Below are 20,326 nucleotides of genomic sequence, written 5' to 3' on the forward strand. Positions count from 1 at the left end.
CTCTATTTCAGCAATTTGTATGCCGATGTTGTACAATTACATTTCCCTTTTTTCATTTATATATTTGTGTGTGTGTATGTGTGTGCATGTATATATATATATATATATATATATATATATATATGTGTGTGTGTGTGTGTGTGTGTGTGTGTGTGTGTGTGTGTGTGTGTGTGTGTGTGTGTATATATATATATATTTATATATCTATATATATATATATATATATATATATATATATATATATATATATATACATACATATACAGTAAACCTCTAGGCATTGTAACAGATGACAGTCTCAAATACAAACAGCATATACTGCACACTATTAAATTTACAAACCAGAAACTAGGCTCCCTTTATAGGATCAGTGGATTCCTTACAGATACTCTATCTTACTGCCTATACTGTCTGTTTATTTTTACTGTGGAGCTTTTCTCCCCAGGCCTCCACTGAAAATGGACCTACGTCCAGTCGGACACTCCCGGTCAACAAATATAAATAAATAAATAAATCTTAGGTCCCCTTCTTTTTTCCTTATTTATTAATGATCTACACATAAACATTCCACAAGCCACCTGCATTCAATATGCAGATGACTCTACTTTAATCTGTACAGCTAAGAACATAGCCTCTCTCCAGTCCCTCACCCAAACTGTTTTCTATAATGTTGACAATTCGTTTATGCAACACTGCCTCCTTCTAAATCTCAAAAAAACAAAATTACTGCTCTTTACTCCAACTCATAAATCACCTCATCCATTCTTCTCAATAACCTCTAACAATGCTACCAACGTAACCCCAGATACTACAACCCGCCTACTAGGTGTAACAATTGATAATTGTCTCAACTACGATGACCACATTAACTCCACTATAATGTCTGTTAATAAAAAATGTGGTACCCTCTATAGAATTAAACCCTTCCTTACCCCTTCTGCCAGAAAAACTATTGCCCAGACCCACCTTATTTCTACCCTTTTCTATGTCTCTGCTATATATACTAACCTATCTAAAAACAACCTCTCCAAACTTTCCACCTGTTATAATAGCATAGCTAGATTCACCACTTGCTCCCCCTTTAAAACTCACCACTGCCTCAACCTCAAACAACTGGGATGGCTAGAATTACAGAACCACATACTTTGTCAACAATTACTTATCACCCAAACAACACCCCTATCCTCACTAATATGATTACACCATACAAAAATCTGGCTACACTACGCTCTGCTAATAAGCTCCTAGTTTCCTCTATTAAATCTAAGAACAAAGCTGGTGACTCACTTTTCTCGAACACAGCAGATAAACACTGGAATCAGCTTCCTCCTGAAATATCAACCCTTGCTTCTACTTCTCTATTTAAAAAACATCTTAAAGAACATCTTAAAACTCACTGGCTTTGTCCATATGTGAACCCAGACTGATATCTCTTTCCCCTTCCTGCTCTCACCCCTTTCTCTACTCCTCTAACCTGTGCCTCTAATTCCAGTCACTACACTTTTCTTCATAGTATGAGTATAAAATAAAAGGGTTTTCTCTCCTAATTGGGTCTTGCTCAAACTTACTATTGTGTTTAGTATAATTTTTCTTTTGACCAATGTTGCCTCTGTACTGTGATTTTACATGTCTTTTTATATATTGTAAACTTTGTCACTGTTCATACTTGGAGCTTTTCTCCCCGGGCCTCTACTGAAAATGGACATATATCCAGTTAGAGTAGCCCGGTCAACAAATGTAAAATAAAAATAAAAATAAAAATAAAATAATACTGCAACAAAAACTCTATCCGCCACCTTCCTACTGCCAGCTCTCTTATACGCCTCTCTTTGACTTAACAAACTTAAACGATACTCAATGAAAGAAACTTGCTCCTGCTGCAATAAAATAGCTAAATTTGCCACCAGTCTCCAAAATATGACCCACCACTGTCATAGCGTAAAGTAATTAAACTGGCTAAAACTACACAACTACCTAACAAATTCACAACTAACCTCAGCACACAAACTCATTCATCATGTAGAAAAATGCCTGCACTAAATAACTTATTACTGACCTACTGTCCAGCAAGGGAACTCTGCTCTAGTGACAAATTCTTATTACTTACAAATAAGTCAAATAATGCTGCAAGAGACTCACTCTACTGCCAATACATTGCTAAACTCTGGAATAGTATTCCCACACAAATAAAACTCTCCAACAAGCTCATTAGTTTCAAACCACTGCTTAAACAATATCTTAACCAATCCTGGCCCTTCACATGCTCATCACAAGGTTGAGACTTTGTGTTCACCGTACAATTCTCTTCATATACTCTCCTTAAACAGAATACACTCAACTTCCCACTAAAATAACAAAACAATTTTTATTTATTTATTTATTTGTTTATTTATTTATTTATTTAAATTTGTTGACCGTGAGTGTCCGACTGGACGTAGGTCCATTTTCAGCGGAGGTCCGGGGAGAAAAGCGCCACAGTAAAATAAACAGACAGTAGTTACATTGGATTACATAGCGATTAACAATTTAACATAGCAATTACTTACAACATATTTACAGATGAAGAACATAGTACATCAGTAGACAACTAGAATCTTTATCTGTGAAGTACATAACAGACATTAAAAAGTTATGTACTCACCATAACGTTCCATCTGAGTAGATACTTCATTTGTCTGCAACCTGTGGGTTACGGATCAGACTTCGGATCCGAGCCGGCAGCTTCACAAGCTAAAGGATCCGAGCTCCTAGCTCCTCCCCCCTACCCATAATCTCCTGCTGCCTACTGCTTTACCTCAGATCGAGTTTGCTTAATCTTAAACACCTCACACCCTCGACAGAGGATCAAGCCCTACTTCATGCTATGACAAAAAGACATTTTACAGTTGGCCAGTTATCCCGATATGGTTAGGGGGAATGGAGGGGGGGTTGGTTGCAGACAAATGAAGTATCTACTCAGATGAAACGTTATGGTGAGTACATAACTTCTTTATCTGAAGTAGTTACTTCATTTGTTCTGCAACCTGTGGGACAGAGTCCCCAGCTACCTGTAGAATTAACCCTGGGTTGCCTTACGGAAGAATACTCCGAAGCACCGCGGAGCCAAAGGAAGCCCTACTCCTCGAAATCATATCCAATTTATAATGGGAGATGAACGTATGAGAAGTGGACCAAGTAGCTGCTGAACATATGTCGTCCACAGGAACCCTGGACCAGAAGGCTGCTGATGTAGCAATGGAGCGGGTTGAGTGAGTGTGAATTCCTGTAGGAGCTGGTTTACCTGAGGATGTATACGCATGAGTTATGCACTGGGAAATCCAATTTGCCAGAGTTACTTTGGAAATTGCCTTTCCCTTAGCTGATCTGGCGAAAGACACAAACAACTGATCAGACCTACGAAAATCCTTGGTCCTGTGCAGATAGAAACGTAATTGTCTGTGTACGTCCAATTTGTGCAATGTGTACTCCCCCTTGTTCTGAAAATTTGGGAAAAACACTGCTAAGTTAATTGATTGGTTAATATTTGACTCCAAAGCCACCTTCGGTAGAAAAGAGGGGTTAGTCCTGAGAGACACTCTATCCTTATAAAAAATGAGGTAGGGAGGTTTCATACACAAGGCTTGGAGTTCTGAAACCCTCCTGGCTAATGTAACAGCGATTAAAAAGGCGGTTTTCCAAAACAAGAATTTCAAAGAAACTGAAGAGGCGGGCTCGAAAGGTGGACTTGTGAAGGCTTGCAACACTAAGGTTAAGTCCCATGGGGGTACTACAGATTTGACCGGTGGTTTTAGGAGAAAAACGCCCTTGTGGAAGGTTTTGCATATCTTTGAGGATGCTATTGATACTAGTCCATCCCCCACATGAAAGTGGGAAATAGTTGCTAACTGTACCTTAACTGTGGAAGCGCTTGCTCCCTGCTGAAAGATTAGTGACAGGAAATCCAGAATTGTAGGAATAGGGACCGTAAATGGGTCCATGTCTTTGCTTTCGGCCCAAATAGAAAAACGTTTCCATTTACTAGAGTAAATTTTTCTGGTGGCTGGTTTATGGGCCGCCACCAGAATGGCCTTCACTGGTGATGAGACACCGGGAGTCCTAGCTATCAGCGGAACTGGATCAACTAAGCGGTCAGCTTGAGGTTTAGCAGATTCGGTGTTTGGAATCCCGCAGGATACGATATCAAATCTGGAATGGGATCCAGGATCCATGGAGGAACAACACTGTGAGACCGTAGGTAAGGGAACCAGATCTGACGAGGCCAGAATGGGGCTATGAGGATCACTCTGCTCCCCAACTGACGTGCTTTCTGAATGAATTTCACCATAAGCGGAAGGGGAGGGTAAGCATAGAGAAGACCGGGCAGCCAAGCATGAACCAGAGCGTCTCTTGGGGCCTCCCCTGGAGGGGGAAGTATTGCAAAGTACTCGCTGCACTTTGTGTTTGATGGAAAGGCGAAAAGATCGCAGCGAGGACAACCCCATGCGCGGAAGATCTGCTTCGCAACTGAAGGATTGAGAGACCACTCGTACGGAGTGAGAATCACCCAACTCAGTTTGTCCGCCAAAATGTTGGACCGACCCAGAATGTGCATTGCTATCAGAAAGCGGTTGGTGGATATCGCCCATTCTCACACTCTCATGGCTTCTCGGCAAAGGGGGTATGACCTGGTTCCTCCCTGTTTGTTTATGTACCATACTACCGTCATGTTGTCTGTCTGAATCGCAACAGCCCCTAGAGGGAAAAGGTCGTGGAGAGCTTGCAACGCCAAAAGCACCGCCCTCATCTCTAGGACACTGATATGCAAAGTGGTCTCCAAGGGGGTCCACGTGCCTTGGACGGTTCTGCCTGAACAATGCCCCCCCACCCGAGGCGAGAAGCATCCGTGGTCAACGTGGCTTGGGGTGGAGGAAATACAAAGAGTCTCCCTTCTTGCAGCTCCTGTGAGCAAAGCCACCAAAGGAGGGAGTCCCTGCAGATTCTGCTCAGTGAAATCGGGGAATTGATTGGGTGAAGCACTAACAACCATTGAACTTGAAGAGTCCACTGTAAGATCCTCATCCGGAGGCGTGTATGCAGACAGAGAGCAATGGCAGCTGCCATCGACCCCAGTGCACTCAGGACTAACTCCGCCGCAGGAGCTGGATTTTGAAGGAGGGCTAAAACTTGATGTGATAGGCTGTTCAGTCTGTCCGGAGTCAGCAGAGCTCGACAGATGCATGTGTTCAACTTAGCCCCAATAAACTCCAAGACCTGTACTGGCTGAAGGGAGGACTTTGGAAGATTCACTGAAATGCCCAATTCCTGGGCAAGAGAAAGAGTGTAATCCCTTGCCACTCCGAGTTGATGCCTGCTGGGGGCGAAGAGGAGCCAGTCGTCCAAGTATGGGAAGACCTGAATTCCCTGGAGTCTCAGGTGGGCTGCGACCACTGCCATGACCTTGGTGAATACCCTGGGGGCTGAGGTAAGGCCAAATGGGAGGACCCTGAATTGATAATGACTGGCTCCTAGCCGGAAGCGGAGAAACCTCCTGGATCGTCTGTCCATCCAGATATGGTAGAACGCATCCTGGAGGTTTATCGAGCACATCCAGTCATTCTCCCGAAGAAGGGGGAGAATAGACTGAAGAATGACCATCTGGAACTTTTCTTTGGGGACGAACAGGTTCAGGGCGGAGAGATCTAGAATCGTTCTTAAGTCCCCCGTCTTTTTTGGCACCAAAATGAACCTGGAGTAGTAGCCCAATCCGAACTGGTCTGGGGGGATGGGCTGGATGGCTCTTTTCCCTAGTAGCTTTGCTACTTCTAAGGCTGCTGCCTCCCTTTGATTGGGTGGGACATCTGGGAGGCGTCCAACTTTGGGGGGTAGGTGTATGAAGGGAATGGAGTAACCTCTGGATATGATTCGGAGCACCCATCAATCTGTTGTGATGGACTCGCAATTTGACAGGTGCTCCGATAAACGCCCTCCAACTGCCTCCAGAGAGGGACAGTCGGGTAAGTCCTCAGGGCTGCTGCGCGGGCCTGTCCGAGAAAGGTTCCCTAGACCCGAAGTTATGTGGCCCCCCTCTGCCTCTGGGCCGGCGTCCGCCTTGTCCTCCTCTGCCTCTAGAGGACGAGGGGTCCGAAGCCGGGTGGGACTGCTGAGACTTGCGGAACCACAACTTCTTTTGTCCCCTCTGATTCCTAGAAAAGGATCGTTGGGGAGTCGAGAAGCGGACCCCGATGGCAGACAGCGTCTTCCCATCCTTCTCGCTTTGGACCAGCGTCTCGCGTACGGTCTTGCCAAAAAGCGAAGATCCATCAAAGGGCGCATTCGCGAAGGACGCCTTGAAGGGATCCACAAAATCTCAAAGGCAGAGCCAGGCATGACACCGCAAGACGACCCCGGCTCCACTAGCTCTAGCGGCTCCCTCCGTAGTGTGAGAGAGTAACCGCATGGACGTATTAGAAATGGACTTTAGAGTGGCCATATGAGTCGCAAATGTGTCCTTATCTGTGACCATCATGGACTCTGGAGGGGCTGCAGCGTATTCCTTAATCAAGTCTTGCTGTAGCCTGATAATGTGTACCATGTAGTTCAGCGTCCTTATGGAAAAGGTTGCTGAAGCAAACATCTGCTTCCCAATACGGCCCATCGCCCGAAATTCCTTATCCGGAGGATGGATTGAGGAACTTTCCTGTGCGAGCTCCTTCTTCGTGGCGGCCGCCACCAGCATGGCATCAACAGGAGACCCTTCAGCTCAGGACTGCCTATCTGCAGGGGGGCTAAGAACTTTGTCAGGACTTCTCGGGATTGGCTCCACGGTGTCGGGTTCTTTCCACGCCCTGGTGGTAATTAAGTCCACCAGGGGGTCAGCCGGGGGGGGGACACCCAGGAGGTAGACGGGCCCACCTGAAACGCCTCCAGGAACACCGATTTGTCAGAGGAAGGTTTTTGGGCAGACCACCCCCCCCTCTAATACGTAACATTTCCATGATGTCTCCAAAGGAGACATCCTCGGGGGGTGACCTTGGGGATCCTTCCCCTTCATCCAAATCAGTGTCTGTGGTGATGGACTCAGGGGAGTCCAAGTGCCTCCTTTTACACTGCCGTTTGCGAGGCACCTCCTCGGTGGGACTGTCCGAGGAGGGCTTGCCCACGGGGTCCTGTTCCTCCAAGGGAACTGACTGGAGGGTTTGAGTGGGCTGTCCCATAGGATGGATGATGGAGGACAGACCCATATGCAAAGGGGGGGGGTGGAAGGATCCGAGGCCCGGACCGGGGATCTGGAAGACCTCGACAGAACCCTCTCCACTACCTCAAAAGCCTAAGGGGAAAGTACAGTTTTGTACCTACCATAAATGTAGATGTTCGAGGGCTATTACAGCTGCAGTAATCACATATGGGCAAAGTCTTAGTATAATAGACACACAGTCTTTCTTGCCCCAGATGTCAGGTGAAGGCAATACATAAATAAATCTAATACACAAAAGTAAGCAAATAAAACATAGCAGGATAACCCAGTCAGCAGGTATGAATAGTTATTCAGACCCCAAGGTCTTACCAAGTGGGAAGGAAACATCTACATTTATGGTAGGTACAAAACTGTACTATGTTCATCGTGCATTACAGCTGCAGTAATCACATATGGGTAGAATCCCAAAGCTATGCATAGGGTGGTAGGTACTATGGTTGAGCTAGAATGCCCTGCAAAACTGCAGTAGCAAAGCCTGCTCTTGTTCTGGAGTATAAAGGCAGATGGTAGTGTTTTGTGAAGGTATGTACAGAACTCCAAGTGGCTGCCTCCAAGATATCTTTAGTAGGCAGGTGGCTGTGGCCCTAGTGGAGTGGGGTCTGATACCAGTAGGGACAAGCTTTCCATGATAGGAATAACAAAAGCGATGCAGTGACCTATCCACTTTGAAATGGTCTGTTTGGTAACAGGTTTCCCTTGACTGTTGATCTGATTTTCTGAAGTGGATGTCTAAAGAGTGTAGCAGCCTTTAGCTTTGTTTTGAGGGTTAGGGTAGAAGGTAGGAAGGTGTATGGCCTGAACCCTGTCCTGATGGAATATGAGGAATGGCAAATGAAAGTCCATTGCTCAAAAGTTCAGCTAGGTACTGTAAAATCTGAGGTAGGTTCAATTTTCTAGGGTCCTGCCCTCGTTTTCATTAATGAGTTCCTCCTTGTTTGTTTACCGCTGGATCAGGCAGTGTCCAGATAAGGGTGAATACTCTGGGCGCAGTAGATAAGCCTTGTTGGTGCTGTGAAGGTACCTTTTGTATAGCCCCTCATGTTTAGGAGCTTTTGTTTGTAGTTGTGCTGTACTGCTGTGCACTGTCGTCACCACCTCCCTGCTGAACCGTGGTGGCTGAACCTGTAAAAGCCATTTTACGTAATATATCCTCAGCATTAGCACCAAAGAACATCCTTATGTAAAAAAGGTGCATCCATCTTTTGCTTTTATGGTCACATGGTCTGGCAGATTTTGTTCCTTAAGCCATGTGCGTGATCTTGACTGATCCGATGAGCCGCATCTGCTGGGGCATCATAACAGGGTGGCGAGGTATAAACCTTTTTACCCCCACCTTTCTAGAGATCTAGATTCCCTTTCCGCAGGAAGTGATTCTTAGCGCGGAGGGAGGCCTTAATTCCTTTAGGGGCCTGAAATAGGTACTCTGTAATACCTATCCGGCTTAACTGCAGTGCAGGGCAGGAAGATCATCAGGAAGGCGGCGGCGGTAAACATGATCCCTGGTCAAGAAGGAGAGAATCCTCCTACCTGGGTCTCTCTTGTCCGGGCTATCCACATTGGTAGGCTCGACATATGCAGGGCTTCGGTTGTAGTCTGGAAAGGGGCGAAGAACCAGGCGGTCTCGGGTAAGACCTCACCCGGGGGGTGTCGAAGTAGGTCAGGGGGACCGCCTCCCGTCTCCCTGAGAAACCGACCACGTGGGAGCCTGTGGGGGCGTGGTGACCCTGGATCCCTCGGTCGGCGCTCTGGCGGTACTTTTTTTTTTTTTTTTAGTTCAAATATCCGGCGTACATTTATAATTTTATAATTAAACAAAAAAGGGCGAACTCCGCCCGGCGACGTGTGATATTGCGTTATTGAAGAGCGCGACAAGCGACAGCCCCGGGAACGCCGCCCAAGGCCGCCCAAACAAGGGAATGCAGTTATAATGAAATCCTTATATTGAAAGAACATCTACTTTCTCCAGGCTCAAAGCAGTCTCCTCGGCTCGAAGCAGGGATCGGGTCGAGCCAGCAGTCAGATCCCGAGAGAGGTGTGGTCCGACCTACCCTGAGCTGAAAGTAAACCAATCTCCACGGATCCGATTCTCGGTCCTCGGCCCCGAGAGCTAGGATCCAACATGCTCGAGGGCAATGTCGGTGTCGAAGATACCGGAGCTTTTGGCGCCGACGAAACCCCAGCTCCGAAAGGGCCTGGATCTGATGACTCTAAAACCCTGAACCGGGCCGGAGAAGGAGTGATCGGAGCAAAAAGAGGGACTGAGCTCCCCCCCTGAGGGGGGAGGCAAGAGCACCCCCATCTGCATTTGGGTCTGCAGGAATCGACGCATCATCCGATCCATGTCCGCGTCGGTAAGGCTCCTTGTAGACCTAGAGGAAGTCGAAGCGGGCCGGTAGGGCCGCCTTGATGACCTCGAAGGAGACCGGTACTCCTCCTCTGGCTCTGGCGAGAAACGAGGCGAACGGAGCCAAGAGGGGGAGGATCCGGGAACCTTCGAAGGAGGACTAGTAGTTTTAGGGGGCTGAGGGTGAGCCTCAGCCCCTTTTGTGGGACTTGTGTCTATCTTTCTCCCTGTGCCTTTTTTCACCGGAGAAAGAAGCACTAGAGTCCCCCGAGCTCTGCATAGTAGAGGGAGTTTGAGTCCCAGGCAGAGCGGGGGGAACTGAAGGCGTCGGGTCTACGGTAGTAGTCTGACCCTTCGAGGGAGAGGAAGAAGAAGGAGAGTCCTGGGGGAGAAGGCCCACCAGGATCAGCTTATTCTTCCTGTCCCTGATTGCCCGAGGATTAAAGGCTGCACAGATTTGGCAAGCCGTTGATAAATGAGCCACCCCCCAGGCACAAGACACACTGAGTGTGGCCATCAGCTGGGGAAAGCTTATGGCCACACTCAGTGCACTTGGAAAAAATGGCTTTGGGCCCTTCCGCCATTATGAAAAACTCACACACACACCCAAACACTAAGGGGGAAGGGGGAGAAAAGAAAGCTAACGACCATGATAACTAGGAGTGGGTAACTAACTCTATGTGACTGAAAATAATACTAACTGTACCTAAAAATCACTTCAACAATTCTCTCAATTAGAAAATCTAAACGATCTCACCCAGCTTAAGGAGCTCTTCACAAGTAGCTGTCTTCAGCAGCGGCAAACTCGATCTGGGGTAAAGCAGTAGGCAGCAGGGGATTGTGGGTAGGGGGAGGAGCTAGGAGCTCGGATCCTTTAGCTTGTGAAGCTGCCGAAGTCAGATCCGAAACCCACAGGTTGCATTACAAATGAAGTAACTACTTCAGATCAAATGTTACAATGAGAAGTTCCTGCTGTATAATAAGTACTAGGCTTATACACAACTGCTGCCTGTACAATCCACTAAGTTGCACGTGGACTTTCTCTATACCCCTGTAAAATCTTAGAATGTATAAATGTAAAGTACAGTTTTGTACCTACCATAAATGTAGATGTTCGAATGTCTTCACTGCTGTAGTCATTACACTTGGGTTATCCTGCCGCCATCCACTTAGTCATCCAGAGTTCCAAAGTCTTGGTCCGGCGTCGGTTGCAATCGCTTCTTCCCTGACGTCAGTGCGCCAGGGGTATATAAGATACAGCAGACGCCATTTTCTTCAGTTTTTCTTGTCCCAGATGTCAGGTGCCCCCAAATAGGTAGGCAATACATATTGCTAATAAAACATACAACAAGGTAAAACAAAACCTTCAGTTACCAGCAAATACACCACATAGGTAGTATAGGGTAAAAAGGTATAGATTAGTCCTAGCTATGAAAGAGGGGATGGCGGGTGGGTAACCAGGACTGCAGCAGTGACGACACTCGAACATCTACATTTATGGTAGGTACAAAACTGTACTATGTTCATCGTGTTTCACTGCTGCAGTCATTACACTTGGGTTGAATCCCAAAGCTGAGTTAGGGTGGCTGGTTCTATAGAGGGTTTGGGGTGGCTAAGAGGCCCTGCAGCACTGCAGTGGCAAAGCCAGCTCTGGATCTAGAATAAAGAGACAATTGATAATGCTTGGTAAAGGTCTGCACTGAACTCCAAGTTGCAGCTTCCAAGATATCTTTGGTAGGTACTCCTCTGAGGTAGTCAGTTGAAGTGGCTGCTGCCCTGATGGAATGTGGCCTAATATTACTAGGTACAGGTTTCCCATGCTGTGTATAGCAGAACCGGATACAGTGCCCTATCCACTTTGAAATGGTCTGCTTTGAAATAGCCTTACCCTGTGATCCTGCAGCATATGCTACAAACAATTGCTCAGTTTTTCTGAAAGCTTTTGTTTTGTCCAAGTAGAAATGTAATTGCCTGTGTATGTCCAAGGAATGCAGAAGTCTCTCCCCTTTATTCTAGGGATTTGGATAAAAAGTTGGCAAGTGAATAGTTTGGTTAAGAGCCACACTGGATACCACCTTAGGCATAAATGAAAGGTTTGTTCGTAAAGAAACCCTGTCTTGGTGAAAAATGATGAAAAGCTCCACTGCCATTAGTGCCTGTAACTCTGAGACTCTTCGTGCTGAGGTTATTGCCAGAAGCAGAGCAGTTTTCCATTATACATATTTTAATTTTGCTGAATTGGCTGTATCAAAAGGAGGTAAGGTTGGTTTTTCCAAGACAAAATTGAGGTCCCAAGTTGGTGTTGGTGCTCTCCGGGGTGGTCTTATGTTTTTAGCCCCTCTGAGGTACTGTTTTAGCAATGGATGAGAGAAAATAGGAGGGTCTGTGTTGCAATGAGCTGAGATGTCAGAGGCGTGGATCTTAATGGATGAAAAAGATAGTCCTTTGTCCAGCATCTCAGTTAAGTATTGCAATATCTGAGGAATATTTGGGACAAGAGGGTCAAAGCTTTGAGCCTGGTTCCAGGCACAGAATCTCTTCCACTTTTCTGAATAAGATTTCCTGGTGCTAGGCCTCCTGGCCTCCAAAATGACATCCATAACAGCTTTAGAGAGAGATGTCTGCTTGACTAATGAATCTGCCATGCACCCAGGTTTAAGGTTTTGAGCTGACTGTGCAGGATCTGATTGTTTTGTTGAGTCAGAAGGTGCGGAGATTGAGGTAAAATCCATGGTGGGCCTTGAGCTAAGTTCTTTAAGATTGGGTACCAGTGCTGGCGTGGCCAGTCTGGGGCAATCAGGATCATCTGTGGTTTTTCTTGTCTGACTTTTAGGAGTACCTTTGAAAGGAGAGGCAGTGGTGGGAAGGCATAAACTTTTAGGCTTTTCCAGCTGAACGAGAGAGCATCCACCTTCCATGCTTGTGTGTGATAGGTCCTTGTGCAGAATTTTTGTAGTTGGCAATTCTTTAGGGAGGCAAAGAGATCTATGTCTGGGCACCCCCATTTTTGCGTTATCATGCTGAATACTTGTGGACTTAATTTCCACTCGTGAGGATCCATGATGTTTCTGCTTAAGTCGTCTGCCAGAGTGTTTTTCTTTCCTGGCAGGAATTGTGCTTGTAGATGAATTTGATAGGCTAGAGCTGTATCCCACAAGGTCATGACTTGTCTGCATAGGGGTAAGAATGAGTGCCCCCTTGCTTGTTTATGTACCACATAACTGTGGTGTTGTCTGTCTTTAGTAATAGTTGTCCTGGATGGAAAAGGTCCTTGAAAGCTGTTAGGGCATTTTGTACAGCCAACATCTCTTTTTGATTAATGTGAAGATGCATTTGGTCTGTAGTCCACTTGCCCTGAATACATTTTCCTGCCATGTGTGCTCCCCAGGCGTAATCCGAAGCATCTGTTGTTAGTGTCTGCCTGGCTGTGGGTAGAGTGAAAGGTTGTCCCTTGTTGAGGTGACATGCCTGTGCCCACCATTGAAACTCCTGTTGTAGGCAGGGAATTAGTGGTATTACTGTTTCCAAACTGTGACAGTGTTGAGTCCACACACTTTTTAGGTACCACTGTAATTTCCTCATATGCAGTCTGGCATATGGAATTAGTAGTATGCAGGATGCCATGAATCCCAAGGCCTGCAGAATTTTTCTTGCAGGGAGTTGGGTCTTTGTTGCCATCAATTGAAAGTACTGAGTCAGTTGTCCTTGCTTGTCTGGCGTGAGATAAGCCATCTGGGCCGTAGTATTTAGCTGGCACCCAGGAATATTATCTCTTGTGAGGGCACTAGTTTTGACTTCTTTTCGTTTACTGTGTACCTTAGGCAAATTAGCAACTGTTTTACAAACACCAGATGCTTTAGAAGAATGTCCTTGCTCTCTGCTTGAATAAGGCAGTCATCCAGGTATGGATATATATGAATTCCTTTTTGTCTGCAAAAAGCAATTACTGGTGCCAGGCACTTTGTGGAGACCCTGGGCGCAGTAGATAAGCCAAAGGGCAGTGCAGAGAATTGGTAATGCATTGAACCAGCTATAAATCTGAGGTATCTTCTGCAATTTTGTCTGATACGGACATGCAGGTATGCCTCTTTGAGGTCCAAAGTAACAAGCCAAGCCTTCTTGCCCAGCATAGGAAGATGCTGCTGTAGTGTCAACATTCTGAATTTCGGAACATCCACGTAAGTATTTAGAGTAGAAAGGTCTAGTATGGGTCTCCAGGCTTTGTCCTTTCTGGGGACCAGAAAAAGTCTTGAGTAAAATCCTTGTCCTTGTTCCTGTTGTGGCACTTTTTGAATAGCTCTCATGTCCATGAGGACTGTAATTTGTTTTTGTGCCTCTGCCCATTGATTTTGTGGCAGGTCTGGCAGAGTGTGAAAGTGGAACCTGTAACCTTGAGACACAATATTCAGAACCCATTTGTCTTGGGTGATTATATGCCAATTTTGAGAAAAAAGTGCAAGTTTTCCCCCTAAGGGAGCTGCCAAAAGGTAAGTGCTTGGCATTCGAAGGGGGGAAGTCATTGGGACTGTTTCCTGTAAGGTTGTGACTTGTCTTCACCTCCTTTTGGGGTTGAAGCACCCCACTGTCGTGGTCTGTAAGAGCCTTGGGGCTGAGATCTGCCTCTTGGGCGTCTGTATCTGCCTCTTTGTGGTCTGTCTTTCTGCTAAATCTAGGTGGCTGTACCTGTAAGAAATCCTTCACCATTTGCATAGATTTTGCCTTATCCTCCATTTTCTTTAATACCTCTTCTGCCTTAACAACAAATAAAATATCCTGCTGTAAAGGAGCATCCAATAATTTAGCCTTAACATGGTCAGGTAAACCTTGTTCTTTTAACCAAGCATGCCTTCGAATCACAGATCCTGTAACTGCTGCTCTACAAGAAGCCTCTAATGAATCAAAACCACATTGCAGAGTATGTTTGCCCACTTGTTCAGATGCATGCAATAACTCCTGCATTTCCTTATAGTCAGGTTGTTCTGAACTTGTAATCATTTTCTGCTTTAACAGACATTAAATACTGTTGATATTTAAGCATGTGAAACTGGCAATTTAAAGCTCTCACTGCTAAAGTTGCAGAAGTGTAAACTTTCTTCCCCTATCGGTCTAATGCTCTAGAATCCCTGTCAGAGGGAACTGGATTCTTAGCCGTGGAAGCCTTTACCCCCTTGGGACCCTGGGAAATAGTTTCTGGGTCAGCAACAGGGTTTTTATAAAGAAATTTGTGAGAGTCAGGGACTCTGTAGTACCTGTCTGGCTTGACTGGAGCAGGGGCAAAGAATCAGGATTTAAACTGGATTCAGAGAACACATCATCAACACATCATCCACAATATCCAACACTGGCGGAATAGCAAGGGGTCTGTGCTGAGGTAATAAAAGAAAATCTCTGAGCTTTTTCTTGGATTCTGAGTAATCCTGGCCCTCCCAATGGAAATGCTCCCTCATGGTATGTAAAGTTTCCCCAAAAGAATAATCCTCTGGAGGAGAGGCTGAAGGAATTGATTCTTCAGCATCAGAGTCCTCATAGGGGGGTAAAGAGTATCCCTGGTCTGAAGAGGAATCAGAGTAAATGGAAACCTGGTCAGAGGAATCATAGTCTGTGTCCTGCCTAGGCCTTTTATCAGGAGGGGGATGGGTACCCCTAATCAGAGTAATTAAGTCTTCGGCCATTTTGATCATCTGTTGTTTAGGCATGAAGGCCTGTCCAGGTGAATGCTGTACTTGCTTCTTTGTCTTTAATGGAGTTTTAGACTTGGCTGTAGTTTTTATGGTAATCTGTGAAGGTCTGAAAGCACCCTCAGAAGCTGAAGCCTGCTCAGCGGTTCCAGACCCATCTGAAGGGTTAGTTTCCGTAGGCCCAACACCTTGAGTATCCAGAGGCCTAGACATCTCCACGTGGGAGTCGGAGGCGGCCTGTGGCTCTGAGGTAGCGGGTGTCAGGGGCTGCGAAAGCGCCTCACGGAGAACCGGCGAATGGCCTAGAAGAGGCTTCATCATCGGTTTTGGGCCTCGGATGCCTGTCCTTATCTTTGTCTTTGCGTTTTTTGTGTATTGCGGTCGTTGGTTGTTCTGGCGGTACGGTATAATTAAACCTTCCTCCAAAGTAATGGCGAGCAAAATCAAACCGACGTTTAATAGTGCGTTTGTTAAATCTAGCACAAAACCGACAACTAGTGACGTCGTGGTCTCGGTCTAGGCATGGAATACAGTAAGAATGAAAATCCTTATGCGGTATTTGCTTCCCACAAGAAATACAATTATTAACTTTTACTGACATCGGCCTGAGGCAAGAAAAAGTTTCCCCAATGGGGTACTTAGCTTTACTGAAGACTTTGGTTCTGAAAATTCAAATTAAAAATCTCAGGAGTCAGCCGACTGGCACTTGCAAACTGCTTTTGCTTCGGGCACCACGCGGCAAGAAAGACTGGAGAAAATGGCGTCGGCTACATCTTATATACCCCTGGCGCACTGACGTCAGGGAAGAAGCGACAGCAACCGATGCCGGACCAAGACTTTGGAACTCTGGCCGACTGCGGGACCGCCTAATGGCAGGATAACCCAAGTGTAATGACTGCAGCAGTGAAACACGATGAACATCTACTGTTTGCATAAAAATGTAAATAGAAATGTAACTACTCTTTGTTTAACTGGAACTTATATAATGCAATGTAAGCAAATGGAGCTTTTCTCCCGAGGCGAAAATGGTTATTGGACATTCCCTAGGGCCACGGTGGTGCAGCAGTTAGCGTGGTCACCTCACAGCATGAGGTTCTCCCGTTCGATTCACGGCTGGAGCGCCTTCTGTGTGGAGTCTGCATGTCCTCCCCGCGGTCGAATGATGCTAAAGACATGCAGGTAGGTGTGAGCGTGAATGGGCATGCCTTCTTTGAAGGTTGGGCATCGGGCTGGCAACTCGGCACCGTAAAAATCCACTGCCAATCATGTGTGGCAACCCCTAACCAGGAAAAGCCGAAAGACATTACTTTTACCAATTTAGACATTCCCAGTAAACAAAGACAAATAAATGAATAAATATACACACACATGGTTTACTACCATAATGTCAATGATCAGTTCTATTTTGAACTAAAACTTTGACTGGTTTTCTCGAAATTAATGTCGAACAAAACCTGGTAATGTCGATTCGGCATGAATCGACATAACGTTTCCCATGTACCTATCACAAAAGGAACAACAGTTCTTATAGTCAGCAGTACTGACTACTGCACAACATTACACTTTACATTTCTGCAGGGGTCAAGCCACCCTACACCCCCCACACCCCCTGCAAATTATATATTCCAACTCCGGGATCACACTACAGTGAGGAAAGGGATGAATTACCCAAACCGCACTGTACTGTAATCTCTGACAGTACGCCCAGTTCATATCAGTGAATGCATAGTGCATTTGCTGACATGAACTTTTGATACGGAGATGTTCAACAAGATGGACATTAGAAAATCCAAATTTCGAGTGTATCATCTGCGAAGCATCTCCATTCTCAATATTCATAGCAAACCCACAAACACATACACAGACACATTATATATACATATATAGTGTGTGTGTGTGTGTGTGTGTGTGTTATATATACACACACATATATATATATATATATAGATAGATAGATAGATAGATATAGCACGGTTTACAGCCTGAACAAAATTCACTGCATTGCAGTTTCCCCTGTCTAGGGTACACAGCAGAGTTGTCCAATCTCCTTGTCTTCTTGTTGATGTCTACCCTTTACAATGTGCCTCTGGCAGTCATGATTAGACACACTGCTGAGGAGAAAGAGAGATCTCTTTTTGTAAATGACATTCACATAACTTTTTTGGATTGTGAGTCTGATATTCCTAAGCTTTTTTATACCATGGGCGACTTTGGCCTCTCCTCAGGTTATAAAATACAGTATATATTTCTACGAGGTACTAATAAGTTATAGCATCCTTATGCCTGGCTAGCTGATACTTATGCTAGGTCTCAGTAGTTTTCTTATTCTGAGGCTCAGCAAAAGATTTATCAGCTTTTCCAAAACTGGAAACTGCTCCAATTTGACCTTGACCAATGAGTTTGTGTGTTATAGATATATGTCTTCCACTTTATTCTTTTTCTGTGCTGGACATTTGTGGGAGTACCTCTCTGAAGGATTTTCTGCCCAAGTTGGAGAAATGGACCATAGATTTTATATGACCCAAGGAGAAGCCATGGGTACACTGGAAGATGATGCTTATGCCCAAGAAATTTTGAGACCTTGAATTCCCTGACTTCAATTACTAATCTCAGGCTTAAACCCCTAAAGTCTATCAGTTATGCCTGACACACACTTATGGGTTGATGCAGAAGGAAATAATCAAGGAATGAACAGACCCCCATACCAACTCCAATTTAATTAACTACTAGGAAAGATGAAATGATAGGGTATTGATAACACTGAGATGGCTGGCCTGAAGAGGTACTTTTGTAAGTGTTTTTTGCACAATAAACCACTTAAGCCCTAATGCCCTGACTTAATTTACATACGATCCAAACAATTAAAAAAAAAGACAAAATCTCAAAATCTTTTTTGGCACTCGGCAAGTAAAAACACATGTCTGTGATGATGTCATCAGACCTTCCATGACCACATCTTAAAATGAGATCAGATTTAGCTGAACAAAATGTCTCCTAGACCAAATTCTAACAGAGGAAGTGAGAAGACTAAAAAATAAAAGGGAAGGGAGAAAACAAATGTATCCAATGGTAAAAAAAGTGATTTCTGCTAGGAATTCACATACAGTGGACACTAGACTTAGTGGGTGGGCATACCGAGCACTAGATGACGTAAGACAGAGACAAATAGATACACAAATTATTTAAAGGACCAACTTGTTCCAGATATAGTTATTATACACAGACTGGAAAATAATAATGTATTATGACAAAGTATACAAGAAAGTCATGTAGACTTAGAATCTTTGCATGGCCATCCCTTCATCATTACTCTTTTTATATACAAACACATGTCCAGACAGTCACACCAACAATATCTGACCAGTGCTAGAGATGTAGATCAGGACTGAGTTGTGGGTAGTTAAATTCTACTGACCTGCCAAGCTATTTCTGCTTGGGTGTACAGTGGTATTACTTGTGGTTAAAAAGCTTATAAGAAAATAGTAATCCTGTGATCAGCCGCAAAAATCAGAACTCCCACACCTACTTCGAAAGCTAACTAAAGATGAAGACAAACCTGCATCAGTAAAAGTGAGAGAGGTTTACTTAAATAAATGGCTACCTTGGTTCAGATACAGGGATTTAATGGATAAAGTATTCACACAGAGAAATCTGGAAGAGATTCCCTCTTAGCTTTGACATTTCTTTTGTTTGGCTTGCCTGGTTTATGCTTTGCCTGTCACATCTTTAATCTACTTCTGACTTGTAGGCCACTGGATATAGTTATTATGGGTGTAAATACTGTTTTTGTCATGGGGAGGTGCAACCAAGAAGAAGTGCTGGGTACCAGCATGGGTCTCCTTTCTTTATAACTATGGAAGGTATAATATGGTGCCCACTATTGCAATGACGTCTAATACAGTTGTTGGGGGTTGGTATAATGGTTAAGGTGTTTGCCTCACAGACAAAGGCTACAGGGTTAGATTCTCAAAGGTTCCTATTACGTTGTTGAATGTTTAGGTTGTCGAATGCCTAAACATCGACACCGAAATGTCGAACGCTCAAAACCGCAACTGGCCAATTAAGTGAATTTTTTCCCAGAGAAAAAATTTGCTTGGCCGTCATCTGGGATTTGCCCTATTCCCCGATGTAGAGCAATGTCAGATTTGGTATATTTAGTTGGGGGGGGGGTGAGGGTTTTAAAGTATGGCTTTTTTTTTGTTGGCCAAGCAAATTTTTTCACGGGGAAAAAATTCACGTAATTGGCCGGTCGCGGTTTTGAGCTTTCGACATTTACTTGTCGACGTTTAGGGGTTCGACGTTCTGATATAGACCTGATTCTCACCTTTGAAAGGGAAACCAGGTAGGCTGAAAATTGCCCAAAATGGCAGCTAGCCAAATACTTTCCTATGAACAGGTTTTCCACAAGCTCTGGCCAGTGTAAAACAGATGAATATCTTTGATAGAGCTGCAACTTTGCTATTAATAATGTGACCAATACGTGTTTTACTCTGTTATTTTATTTAAATGGTCTAGTTTATGATGATTCAATACATGCGCTAATTGTTTTAATAAAATTCTTATGATAAAAAAAAAAAAGAACTGTGGCCTTCACCAAAACATTAAAGATGCCGAGTGTGCCTCCTAACAGGTGGAAAAGCCCTACTGTAGGGACATCCATGAAATTTAACATCAGATGTTGCTAGCAACAGGCCCAGAGCCAAAGCTGCATCAACAGAAAGATGCTTTTTTTTAACAGAAAAAAAATAATCAGAAAACAAAATTTCATAACCAGAATAATGAAAGGGAGTAAAGAATATTAGAAAAAATATATATTCTACTCTTTATGCACAGACATAAAAATCTCATGAAAAAAACAGTGGAATGTTGATGCCTTTTCTTCCAATTATTCATGAAACTTGGCAAACACATGGAGAAACTTGCATGTTGACTGGATGACTGTAAGGATTTCTGGAAACCTGAAAAAATACTACCTACCAAGTGGTCCTAAATCCTACATTATCAGTCCTGATGGTTACAGTGGATGGACCTTAGATCCACTTGGGTAATACTGTATTTCAGCATATTACA

At 44.6% G+C, this 20,326-nt stretch overlaps 1 protein-coding gene across 2 annotated transcripts in view; it reads right to left on the minus strand.

The window, feature by feature from the left end:
* Window positions 1-20,326, minus strand: part of ZC3H14 (zinc finger CCCH-type containing 14) — a 1,193,127-nt gene that overhangs the window by 101,346 nt on the left and 1,071,455 nt on the right. The gene's annotated exons all lie outside the window — the stretch shown is intronic.

This window comes from Protopterus annectens, chromosome 6.part0, assembly GCF_019279795.1.
Source record: "Protopterus annectens isolate FY-2018-M chromosome 6.part0, PAN1.0, whole genome shotgun sequence".
Taxonomy (NCBI): Eukaryota; Metazoa; Chordata; order Ceratodontiformes; family Protopteridae; genus Protopterus; species Protopterus annectens.